Below are 12,855 nucleotides of genomic sequence, written 5' to 3' on the forward strand. Positions count from 1 at the left end.
AGGGGTGGGGGGAATTGGTGGAGAAAAAATATGACTGAAGGTAAGTGGAGTCCTACAACAAAGTTATCTTGGCTAGAAGGATGGCGAAATGGCATGCGGGGGAAGTGGAGAATGCATGGTATTATGGAATGAGGGATGGAAATAGCATAGGGAGAAAGGATGGGATGGGGGATTAGGTGGAAATAAGAGAGATGAAATGAATGGGAGGGTATGCCATCTTGGAGATGGCAAGAGAAGGATGGAATGATGTGATGGGGATTTTAAAAAGTATTGTTGCAATAAAGATACTAATGTAACCACAAATGCTTTGTCTCTGGTAGTTTATGTTCCAATTTATTCCTGTTAATATGATATCACACTTGATTAACATTCTATATCTACAGTGAGGAAAACATTTTGGAGATATTAAAGAACTTTATCCTTAGGCATACTTCATTATCTGTAAAGTGCTTTGCTGAGGTTGAGAAAGGTGCTATATAAGTGCAAGTCCTTTATGATGTGTGTTATGATATTTGAAATGCATTATTATCACAGTATCTTTACAGTGCACAAGGAGGCCATTTAGCCCATCGAGTCTGCACTAGCTGTCTGAAATAGCACTCCACCTAGTCCCATTCCCCTGCCTTATCCCTGTTGCCTTGCACACTCTCTCTTTTCAGGTAGCAATCCAATTCCCTTTTGAATACCTCAGTCAAACCTGCCTCCACCACCCTTTTGGGAAGTTTCTTTTAGACTCCAACTCTGGGTGAAAAAAAAATTTCCTCGTATCCCATTTACTCCTTTTGACAATTATTTTGAATCTATGCCCTCTAGTTCTTGAACAGTTTCTCACTATTTACCCTCTCCATACCCCTTAGGATCTTGAATACCTCTATCAAGTCTCCTCCCAACCTTCTTTTCTCCAAGGAAAACAATTCCAACCTCTGCAATCTATTCACATAGCTACAGTTCTTCATCTCAGGAATCTTTCTCGTAAATCTCCTCTGTACTCTCTCCAATGTCTTCATATCCTTCCTCAAGTATGGTACCCAGAACTGGATGCAGTACTCCAGATGAGGCCTAACTAGTGACTTATACAAGTTCAATATGACCCCCTTACTCTTGTACTCAGTGCCCCTATTAATAAAGCCTAAGATACTATATGCTTTATTAACTGCTCTCTCAACATGTCCTGCCATCTTCAATGACCTATGTACATATATACCGAGGTCCCTCTGTTCCTGCACCTCCTTTAGAGACTCTCTATTTATTTTATACTCTCTCACCACATCTTTCCTGCCAAAACGAATCACCTCACTTTTTTATTTTACACAGTTAAATTATATCTTTAGGGGGTTCTTGAATATTTTGTATCTGATGATTACTTTTATTCAGAAGTGCTTCAAGAATAAGTAAACGTGCACTTATTAAGTCTTTAGTGCATAGAGCCAGCACTGCAGAGGGTCTTTGGTATGATGAAAGAAGACACATAGCATACGCGTGGCAAGGTAGCTCAAGGGATCCAATGGTTGCTGAACAATCTCTGCCCCACTGCATTAGCAATAATGCCCAATATCTGTCCTAATTCTTCACCTGAAAATATATTGCATCTGCCCAAAGGGTAGCATTGATATTGATGTCAACACAGGTGACCAATTACTACTACAGGAACACTCTCCATTAAATTGCAAAAACCTTATATTTTTACACCATACACAAATTCCTAGATACCAATTATTATTCTGTTGCCCAAAATGCCTGACTTGAATGCTTTTTACCTACAGTGGTGCTCATATAAGGTGCATTCCTGATGGCTAGAGCATATGAAATAAAAGGCTGCTGTGACCCAGTCAAAGCTCTTGAGTTGCTTGTAGCCAGTGACTTATAGGAGTTTGGGACTGAGAGAACTAGTCTGCAGACTGCAGCAACTTGGTGGCTGCTGGGGCATTAAGGCATAGCTTGCTATCTGGCATTGTGGTAGGCATTGATTGAAGACAATGCAAGGGTTTAGAAGTGCTTAATGCCAAGTATCTATTCCTATTGCACAACTGTCTTTGTCATTGGGCTGTAATTCAGAAAAATGTCATTCACAATCCACCATGGAAAAGTGTACCTCCCTTTTAAGGGGCTTCAAGCTCCTTTCGGTAGTGGCTGTCCATTGGATTTCCCATTTTCCCAACTGGTGAGCTGACTATAGCATGCGCGATCAGTACTGGGAATGAAAATGACTACAATGGTGGCTAATACTGACACCATGTCTACTGCTCACCTGATTTAGATAACACAAAAATTAACCCATTTGAGTCTGTGCCTTCTTGTGCTAAACAGTAAAATGACATCATTATTTACTCTCTCAGAATTTTGAAAATCACCATTATATTCTGAATTTCCTCCATTCCAGTGGAAAAAGCCCCAATTTTCAAACTTTTCTTTGTAACTATAATTTTTCATTCCTTGTATCAGTCTAATAAATACTTGCTATGCCTTTCTGCTGGCTCTAATATCCTCCTTATAATATGGTGCCTGGAAACACATGCAATATTCCAACTGCACGTGAACCTAGAGAACTGGTAAAAGCTGACTCACAGCTTCCAAAATGCTGACCGATCAAGAACAGCAAAAGTAATGAACTTGCAATTTATTTAACACCTTTTATGTCCTCATGACATGTTAAAAGGCTTCACAGCGAATGAATTAATTTTAAAGTAGTCACTGAAGGCAAACAGTGCAGCCAAATTATGCACAAGTACCACAAAAAGCAAATAAGATAATTGAACAAATAATCTTCTGATGGTTAGTTGAGGAAAAAATATTGGCCAGAATTCTGGCAGAATTCATTGATCGTTGAAGGACATCATGGAATCACAGAAATTAAAGAATTGTTACAGCGCAGAAAGAGACCATTCAGCCTGTTGTGACTCCATCAGCGCTCTGAAGGAGCAATTCACCTGATGCCATTCCCCTGCCTTTTCCCCATAACCCTGAACATTCACATTTCTCCTTTACAGACAACAGTCCAATTCCGTTTTGAATGCCTCGATTGAACCTGCCTTATCTACAATCTCAGGCAGTGCATTCCAGACCTTAACCACTCACTGCCTGAAAATGTTTTTCCTCATGTCTCTTGCTTCTTTTGCCAACTACTTTAAATCTGTGCTATCTTGTTCTCAATCCTTTCATGATTGGGAACAATTTCTCCCTATTTACTCTTCCCAGACCCTTCATAATTTTGAATACCTCTGTCAGGTCTCCTCTCAGCCTTCTCCAAAGAAAACAGTCCCAATTTCTCCAATCTGTCTTCATAACTGAAGTTCCTCATCCCTGAAGCCATCCTCATGAATCTTTTCTGCACTCTCTCTGCCTTCCATCTTTCCATAGTGCAGAGCCAAGAACTGGATGCAACACCCCTGCTGAAGCCGGACTAGTGTCTTATACAAGTTCAACATAACCTCCTTGCTCTTGTACTTTATGTACCTAATAAAGCATACCGAATCCTAGATTTTATTATTAAGTGCTCTCTCTCAACCTATCCTGCTACCTTCAATGACTTATGCACATATACACCCAGGTGCCTCTGCACCTGCACCCACTTTCAAATTGTGCCCTTTGATTTGTATTGGGTGGTATTTCCTGCTCCAGATACTAAGTGCTGTGGTGGGCGGTAAAAACGAAGCATTGCTGACCAGCCTCAATGGTAAGTTGCTGCACCAGATCGTCCACTTTTCAGCTCATTATATATGTATGAACAGGAAACATGTTGGATCCCATAGCGGGGCGGGCTGTGATTCACCAGCCCTGCTGTGACCTCAATGAATCATCTTCTCAGGTGCCATATTTAAACAGGACCCATGCACATCATTCACTCTCTGCAGCCCAGGTCAAGTGCATGAGAGCAATGGCCCCAAAAGGCAAGATGTCTAGTGCCCCTAATTCAGTGGCAGAGTGCTGAGAGCTCTTCTGGATGCTGTGGAGGAATGCTGGGACTTCCTGTACCCCCATGATGGGAAAGCCGCCCACCAACCACACCACTCTGGCTTGTAAGAAGGTGGCAGTCTCTTCTATCAATGAGTGTATTTGAGGCATGAGCAGCATTATACCTTTCCTCAGAGACAATGAGCATCATCAGCCACTTCTTTAGCACATAACCTTTGTCCCAGAGGAGCCAACGCTGGGTGTGCTGAGGCTCCTCGAAGATCTGTGGGACCTGCAATTGACTCAAGATATAGAAGTTGTGGCAACTTCTTGAGTATCTGGCACATACCCGTGTAATGTGTTTCTGGTGGTTGCACACCATCTGCACATTGAGAGAGTGGAAACCTTACCTGTTGATGGATTGAATTGGCTGCTGCCAGGGAGCTCTTAAAACCACATGAGTGCAGTCGCTAGCACTCTGCACCTGCAGGAATCCTGAAATAGCAGCAAAGCCCAGTACTCTGGCAGCCTGGCTGGCTTCATTTGAAGAGAACTGCATGCAATTATGTGCCTGGGTAAATAGGGTGCCCATCACCTCCTGTATGCACCTGCATGTAGAAGCTTGGGAAATCTCATGGAGGTCCCCAGTGGAACCCTGGAAGGATCCACTCACGAAGAAGTTCAGAGCAGCAGTCACTTTGACAGCCACTGGCAATGGATGACCTCCTAGTTCTATGGCTTCAACTCTTCCTGGAGAATGTGGCAGATGTGAGCCACCAGATCCCTAGGCATGCAGAGGTGTCGACGGCACTGTCTTTCACTCATCTAGAGGTATGAGAGGCATCTTCTGTACCCCACTTGGTCTGGCCAGATGCCTACATCAAAGGATCTGTGAGCCTCAGCTTCTGGGATCTGAAGGGGCCCCACTGCCCCTTGCTCACCAGGGTGAGCCTCTTCCCCTTGCCGAGCATGGTACTGATCTGCCCTTCTTCTCCACCTTAGCTGTTGTCTGTAAGACAGGATGAACGTTAGATGATCCATCCATCTTTCCCTCATAAACATCTCTCTAGGAACATTAGAGTCATATAGGTCTACAGCACAGAAAAAGGCCCTTTGGCCGATCAAGTCTGTGCTGGTTAAACAAAAACCTAACTATTCCAATCCCATTTTCCAGCACGAGGCCCATGGCCTTGTATGCCATGGCATCACAAGTGCACATCCCAATAAGTCTTAAATGTTATGAGGGTTTCTGCCTCTACCACCCTTTCAGGCAGTGAGTTCCATATTCCCACAATCCTCTGGGTGAAAAAATTCTTCCTCACATCCCCTCTAAACCTCCTGGCCCTTACCTTAAATCTATGCCCCCTGGTTATTGATCCCTCCACCAAGGGGAAAAGTTCCTTCCTGCCTACCCTAACTGTGCCCCTCATAATTTTATACACCTGAATCATGTTCCCCCTCAATCTCCTCTGCTCCAAGGAAAATAACCCCCGTCTATCCAATCTCTCCACATAACTAAAACTCTCCAGCCCAGGCAACATCCTGGTAAACCACCTCTGCAGTCTCTCTAGTGCAAGCACATCCTTCCTATAATGCGGATTCCAGAACTGCACGCAATTCTCTAGCTGTGGTCTAACCAGCATCTTACACAGTTCCAGCATAACCTCCCTGCTCTTATATTCTATGCCTCAGTTAATAAAGGCAAGTATCCCATTTGCCTTCTTAACCACCTTATCTACCTGTCCCGCTAACTAAAGGGACCAGTGAACATGCACACCAAGGTCCCTCTGATCCTCGGTTCTTCCCAGGGTCCCATCATTCATAGTGTATTCCTGTGCCTTGTTTGTCCTGCCCAAGTGCATCACTTCACACTTATCCGGATTAAATTCCATTTGCCACTGATCAGCCCATCTGACCAGCCTGTCTATATCCTCCTGTAATCTAAGGCTATCCTCCTCACTATTTATCGCTCCACCAATTTTCGTGTCATCCGCTGTCATTAGACAGAGACATGAGTGAGCATTAGCCTCTAAAGGTCATTTTCCTTTCACTGACTAGGGAGTGACTGTGGTGCTAATGGGTTACTTCAGTTCCAGCCACTACATCCCCACTTGGGCCTTCATCTCTTGGCAGCATTATTACAAGATTACCTGAAGCGCTACCACCACCCCCACCCCCATCATCACCACCAACAGCCTGCAAGAATTTTGTTAGGCGCTGGAAGCTTCAGGCAGGGCACTCGAAGATTGCATCCTTTGGTTTACACAGCATCCCAAATGACCACTGAGGGAATGAGAGTATTTTAGGTGGGTGGGGGGTTCCCATCTCTAAGCCTGCCAACTGCAAGGTTTAGAGGTGTTATGGACAATAGGCATCTGCATTTTGTCCTGTTGCCCCCTTGTCTACTGGTGCCTTCTTAAAATGGGAATTTGCCAAGAGTGGGACAAAGGGTTTTGGCAAGGAGATCGTTTATATATTACTTTCACATGAGAGGGCTATAACAGTTAAGGCTCCAGATTCCCTCAATTGGGTTTGGAATGCTCCTAACATGTCTCAGCTGTGCCTTCCTCTTCATTTGGAAATTTGGAATTTAGGAAGGTGCCCCTTCAACCAGCCCAAAATTGCAGTGGTCAACTCTGCCCTCCCTGCAATTTGTTTTCATATTTTCTTTTTCAACTGCGGCAGAGATTCAAGTTGGAAAATGGTGGTGCTGAGATTCTACTTTCGGACCAGCTTCGACCCTCCCCCTGTGACTGTGAAAATTCCTCCCATCATCCTGGAGGTGCATAATTCTCAGGTTTCCCTCCCTCTAACCACTCTCCTTCCTCCCCCTCTAATCCTTGATCCCATTGTCATAGTCATGGATATCCCTGTCCTACTCCCTGAACTCTTTGATGTTGATGTCCCTATGCCGCATTTTTACCTGACCCCTCCCCATCTTGAGGCCTAGTGCACTGTCACATACAAACACCACCCCCCCTGCCATGAGACCATCGAGTGCCTTACATTACCTCTTTCCCATCTATAGGCCGACTGTGATTGTGCCATCTGCGGCATAGAATAGAGCCAGAAACCCCCAGGACTGATGTGTGTGTGAGGGGGTCACCATGCCCTGTGTACACCATGCTGGACACAACTGACACAGGATTGACAGGCCCTCCCCTTACCAGACTGGGCCAAGGATAATCTTTCCAAGCTCAGCCATCCAAATTGTGTGTATTGCCATAGAACTGTCTTTCCATCTGGCCTCGACTAGATTTTGTGCCTCTGCACAGGACTGTCTTTCCATTCTGACCCTGAGTACGTTTCCGCTGCAAACCCCAGTAATGTGTCTGTGTGCACCATTCCCCAGTCTTCCCACCCCCCAGTCAAGCCTTTGCCCTCCAGGCCTTTCCGTTGCCTCTGTCTTGTGTGACATCCACCCCCCAGTCAAGCCTTTGTCCTCCAGCTCCTTCCACCCTCCCCCTGCCTTACCGCTGGTCCAGAATGGAGATCCTGGCCTCTGAACCCCCCTTGAGTTACTGTTCATCTTGCCTGTGCAGCCTGGCACAGAGTCAGAAGACCCATGAGCGCAGCGTAATGAAAGGTAGGCAAACAAACCTCAAAGTCACAAGTGAAGTGCAGGGTGCCAAGTGAACATCATTTATATCCGATCGTAAGACATGCCAGTCTAATTAGACGCTTGCGAGGGTTTCTGATCAGGAGTGGGGTGTGATTCTGGCGAGCTAGCTTAATAATGAGCATTCATGACATTTAAATCCATGCAAATGCCGTTCCCGACATGGCGGGATGGGACACCCAAGCCTCCACTGAAGTCAGGAGAAGACAATTGCATCCTGTTTTTATGCCAGCAGAAAACAGACTTTATGCCTTCCTCCACATTTTCTGGACCCACCCGCCATTCTGCCCACTGCTCATGGGACTGGAAAATCCCACCCATTATCTCCCCATGTTCTTCCTACCAAAATGAATCACTTCACATTTCTCCGCATTGAAATTCATCTGCCACTTGTCCACCGCTTCCATGAACTTGGCCATGTCCTTTTGAAGTTCTACACTATCCTCACAGTTTATAATGGTTTCAAGTTTCGTATCATCTGCAAATTTGGAAGTTGTGTCCTAAACACCATGTTCTAGGTCATTGATATATACAGCGAACAGAACCACCACGTCCATTAGGCAATGTAGGTGGTCTCCTAGGGCAGCACGGTTTGGGGGCATGGCAAAACCGCTGGCATTTTTTTAAAAATGGAACTGAAAACCAGCTGGATTTGTATTGATGAGCAAATAGCAAATTTGTTTCCACATTCCAGCAGATTAAGTTATTCAAACTGAAAGGAAGGGATTGTGTCCACTACTCCAGCTGTATTTTCCTTTTAGAAATAGTGGGAACATTTTACCTTGATCACAGTTTGAATAGCCTTTTAAAATGAATGTGGTGCCAGCTGGGCCAGCTAGCTTGGCCATTGTAACAATGTACTAGTGCATCCACTGTCCCTTAATTAGGTAGAATTGTGGCATATTTTAGTTACAGTCAATGTGCTATGAATAGCAGTTAATGTAATGTAGATAGATACAATACGTGGATAAATAAAGATTTAAACTATCCTGAATTGGGTTTTAAGTGTCTGCTGTTGAAACACAAATGCTCGATTTAGTTTATTTCTGTTCCAAAATGTGGTATGGTGGGAGAGTTGGGACAAATTAGCACAATAAAGCTACTGGATTTAATAACACATACAGAAATGAAACGTAAAACATTTTAAATTAAGTTTTTGACAAGAAATCAAAGGCCAGCAAAGATAGCTTTTCAATTTTGAGTGGTTATTTTCTTAGTGCAGTGCTGATGGAACTCGTCAAGTCTGGTACAACATTTTGAGATCTCCTATTAAATGGCAATAAACCCTCTGTGCCATAATATAGTTCAATCACTATATTAAAATTTGTGGTGTGCATTGCTACCAGCATATATTCATTTGCTTTACGATGATGCAATATCACATTTATCTTTGTGGACATTCTAGCTTCAAGATTCTTTGTTATCACAATTTCTGCACCAACAATCTAGCTGGGTGGAAGTACTTCGGAATTTACAAATATTTTGGGGTCTTTTTTAACTTAATACCTGAACTAGAATAATTGTTGTTTTGCCATTGGGATCTTTTGTTCCATATGATCACAAAGGGGTTTGGGAATCCTGACACAATGTTGTATGATTAAGTTATAAAATTGAAAAGGGAAAACAGCCAGGCTTCTTTACTGGGAGTAAGGGAGGCACAGAATTATTTGCATTTTGTTATGAACACAGCCAATGTTAATTGCTGCGTAAACCAAACCTCAGAGGGAAACTTGGTGTATGGTCCATACCCTTTCTTTTTTGTATTCTGAAAATGAGAAGAAGACATACTGATCTCAGCAGCAAGAAGTCCAGTAACACTTCGGAATTTAAAAAATTATAAGTAAAAGTTTTATCAACAGGAATAAAATAAAACTTAAGCACACAAGATTACAGTTGCTCAATTAAAATTTGTCTTACAGAACATTCCCCCAAAGACTCTCTACTCCCTACACCCACAAGTAAATACCTTCCAGACAACACTCCCTTACAGGTGTTTAACTATAAAAATCCAGTAATATTACCCAAGGTAAACTGCTGTGGCTTTAATAGAGGCATACCTCATGATCTCTTAAAATCTCTCCCACTCTGCTGTGGAGATCCAAAATTTTAGAACAATACTAGTTTCTGCAGCCCAAGACTTCTCTGGCTGGACTGGATGGTGATTCAAATTGCAACTTCTCCCAATTCAGAGCTGTTTCCAGGAGCTCTTCCTCACACGTGCAATAGCCCACAGCTACAGCTAACAGCTCCAGCTCTCTACAGTAACAAAAATACCTTTATTTCCTTTTCATCTCAGGTTCCATTGTTCTCACACCTCTTTGACACTCAAATCCTTCCGAATATTAAATCGTTCATGTTTCTATTTTGTTTCTGCTTTCTGGTCAATAAAATGTAATATACCCTCTTCTATTTACCTATGGGGCAGAATTTTCTGGCTGGCGGAGAAAGCAGAGCAGGAGCGGCCGCGGGCGGGCGTGGACCTGAACACGGGTCCGCGCCACCATTTTACCCGGGCAGGCCAATTATGGCCTGCCCAGCGTACATCATGACTCCCATGCTTGGCGGGAGTGCGTGGGCGGCAGCAGGCGCACTCAGCCCGCCGGGTCAAATGGCGACCCGACGGCCTGTATAAAGGAAGGCCTGGCAGCCTTGGAAAGGCTGTTCGCAATGGCTGGGCAAAGGGCTTTGCAGAGGGGCAATGGAGGTGACGCAAGTCCACAGGGCAGGCCAGGCCAGATGGTAGGGCAGGGGGCTAGTGTGCCCCTCGTTTTCCCGATGAGTGCCTTGCTGCCCTCCTCGAGGAGGTGGCAGCATGCCGGGAGGTGCTGGTGCCCCAGGACGGCAGGAGGAGGCCCCCCCACTTGAGAGGAGGTGGCAGAGGTGGTGAGCTCCCACGACGTGGTGCAGCATGGATCCAGTGTCACAAGCGCTTCAACGACTTGCTGCACTCTGGAAGAGTGGGGACAATGTTGGCATTGGTCACTAACCCAGCAGGTCGGCTTTCTCCCCTGCTGCTCCCCCACCCCGACCAAGTCTGAATGTAGTGACTGCATTGAATCATTGACGGCATGTGTCGTTTGCTGGGTGGGCCAACAGACATTGCCTATGCTGAGGTCACCCTGAGAGGGTGGTGAAGAGATGGGTTCTGCATCTGCAGCATGTGGTATACTGAGACCCACATGAAAGTTTTGGGGGCAACCTGGAGGAGCTGCACTTAGGTGCTATGCTTGAACTGCAGGACGTGTCCAATTCAGGGTGATGACATGGTGGGAGGGAAGCTTCAAGGTGGCATGGCAACGAACCATCTGCTGCCCTCTGCACTCTACGTGCTTGCTCCTCCTTGCTATGGAAGGTTACACTGTATGGTACCTAATGTGATTTAGGCAGCATGTGGCCAAGGAGGGGTTGTGAGGGTGGGGAACAGGCAAGCATCTTTGTGTGAGTGTTCGGCAACAGCAGGCTAAGGAGGAACTAGAGCCCTAATATGTCCCACTCTGGTTGTGGTGGGCTGTGCGTGAAGAGAGTCCATGTACAATTTGCACAAGTCAATGCTCTTCTCTCATTTTTAGGAGAAGAGTGCTCATAATGCTGCAGAGTGTGTGAGGACTGACAGCATCCAGGCGCAGTTAGCAATTCTCAGCCGGTTTGAGCAGGAGGCCCTGTATTTGGAGAGGCGCCATGTGCCCAGGTCCACTGGTGCCGGTGAGGCTGGGGTGCCATGGCCAGGTATGTAACCAACAGTGAGGTCAGCATTGTCCTCCCAACAGCCATAGTAGTGCTGAATGTTAAGGGATTTAATTTTGCAACATGGCTTGACCATTGCTTATGGAAGAATGAGTGCATAATGATCCGGGGGACAGGGATGCACTTTGTCATTGTCTCCACATTAACGGATCCAATGTCCTTGTTCTTCCTTTCGGCATCAGTAGAGCAGGACCGGGAGGAGGAGCAGCACAGGCCCCCCTCTCACACCTGAGGGGCCTGAAGTCTCACCAGCGTCACACCATCTCTGCCAGGCAGGCACTACTATGGCTTTTGGGAGGACAATGCTGATCTCACTGTTGGTTATATACCTGGCCGTGGGACCCCAGCCTCACCGAAACTAGTGGACTTGTGCACATGGCGCCTCTCCAAATCCAGGGCCTCCTGCCCAAACCAGCTGAGAATTGCTAACTGCGCCTGGCTGCATCGACATCTTCCTCATCCACTGCATCCCCACTTTCCAGCGCAAGATTGTGGAGAGCGCAGCATGAAACCACTATCACTGACACATGATCTCTGCCAGGCAGGCACCAGCACAGATACTAGCACCTCAGTGGGAATGAGAACATCGGCTAGTGTCCCGGGGCACAGCGGTGAGGGCATTTCACAGTCGTTGGGGGAGGTGGCAGAGACAGAGAGTGCCCATGGCACCAGCAGTCGGAGGACTGCAGGGGCCAGGCACGTGCTCAGTCGGTGCCAGATGATGTGCTTCTGGAGTCGTCTGCAACGCAGCAAGCGCAAGAAATGCGGCCGGGTGTGCGGGAGCATCTGGGGGAGATACATGAGGCTATGCCTGGCTTGGTGTCCGTGGTGGAGGAGTCTACATGGATGATCGCCAAAGCAATGAGCCACATGTCCGAGCGCCATGTGTCCTCCATGGAGAGAATGGCGACATTCGTGGAGAGGCTCCTCCAGGTAATCCATCAGGGCTTCCTGGGGATGCGCTCTGACCAGCAAGCCCCCACATCGGCATTGACCTCAGCTGGTCAGTGCCAGTGTTGGAGATGGTCTGAGCACCAAGTTTCCTAGCCCGATGCCCATCCATCTACGGTGAGCAGGGAGGTCCAAAGAGACCTCACGTTGGCCCAGCAGCTGCCTGTCTTCTCTGCGGGCACCTCTCTGGCTGAGAGCAGCAGCTCCTCTGCCCTTCTCCCAGTGACTGTAGCATCTGGTGAGGATGCGACACCTGGGGGGATGCCAGCTGCAAAAGAGGCAGCTCCCTCTCAGACAGGGCCAGGACAGGCTCCAGGGGCCAGAGGATGGCTGCCAAGGTCTTCGAGGCCATCAGGACAGCAGAGTCAGCAGGCTGTCTCAGGTGCCACTCCCAGCAATGGGGCTTCAATAAGACATAGCACCCAGAAACATAAACATAACACACCTTAGGCACACCATGGGTTTATCACTGGTGCTTTTGTGTTGCCCTTAGATAAGGTCCTTATGATTTGCTTTGAATTGGAACACTATTGTTGTTTTTTTTGCTTAAGTTTCTTTGCTTGTGATATTAAATTCAGACATGTGACCTTTGCTGAGGATGCCTTTTTTCTTCTGCATGTGTATGGTTTCCAAAAATATTATGAGTGCTC

Source organism: Carcharodon carcharias, chromosome 3 (genome assembly GCF_017639515.1).
Source record: "Carcharodon carcharias isolate sCarCar2 chromosome 3, sCarCar2.pri, whole genome shotgun sequence".
In the NCBI taxonomy this organism is placed as follows: domain Eukaryota; kingdom Metazoa; phylum Chordata; class Chondrichthyes; order Lamniformes; family Lamnidae; genus Carcharodon; species Carcharodon carcharias.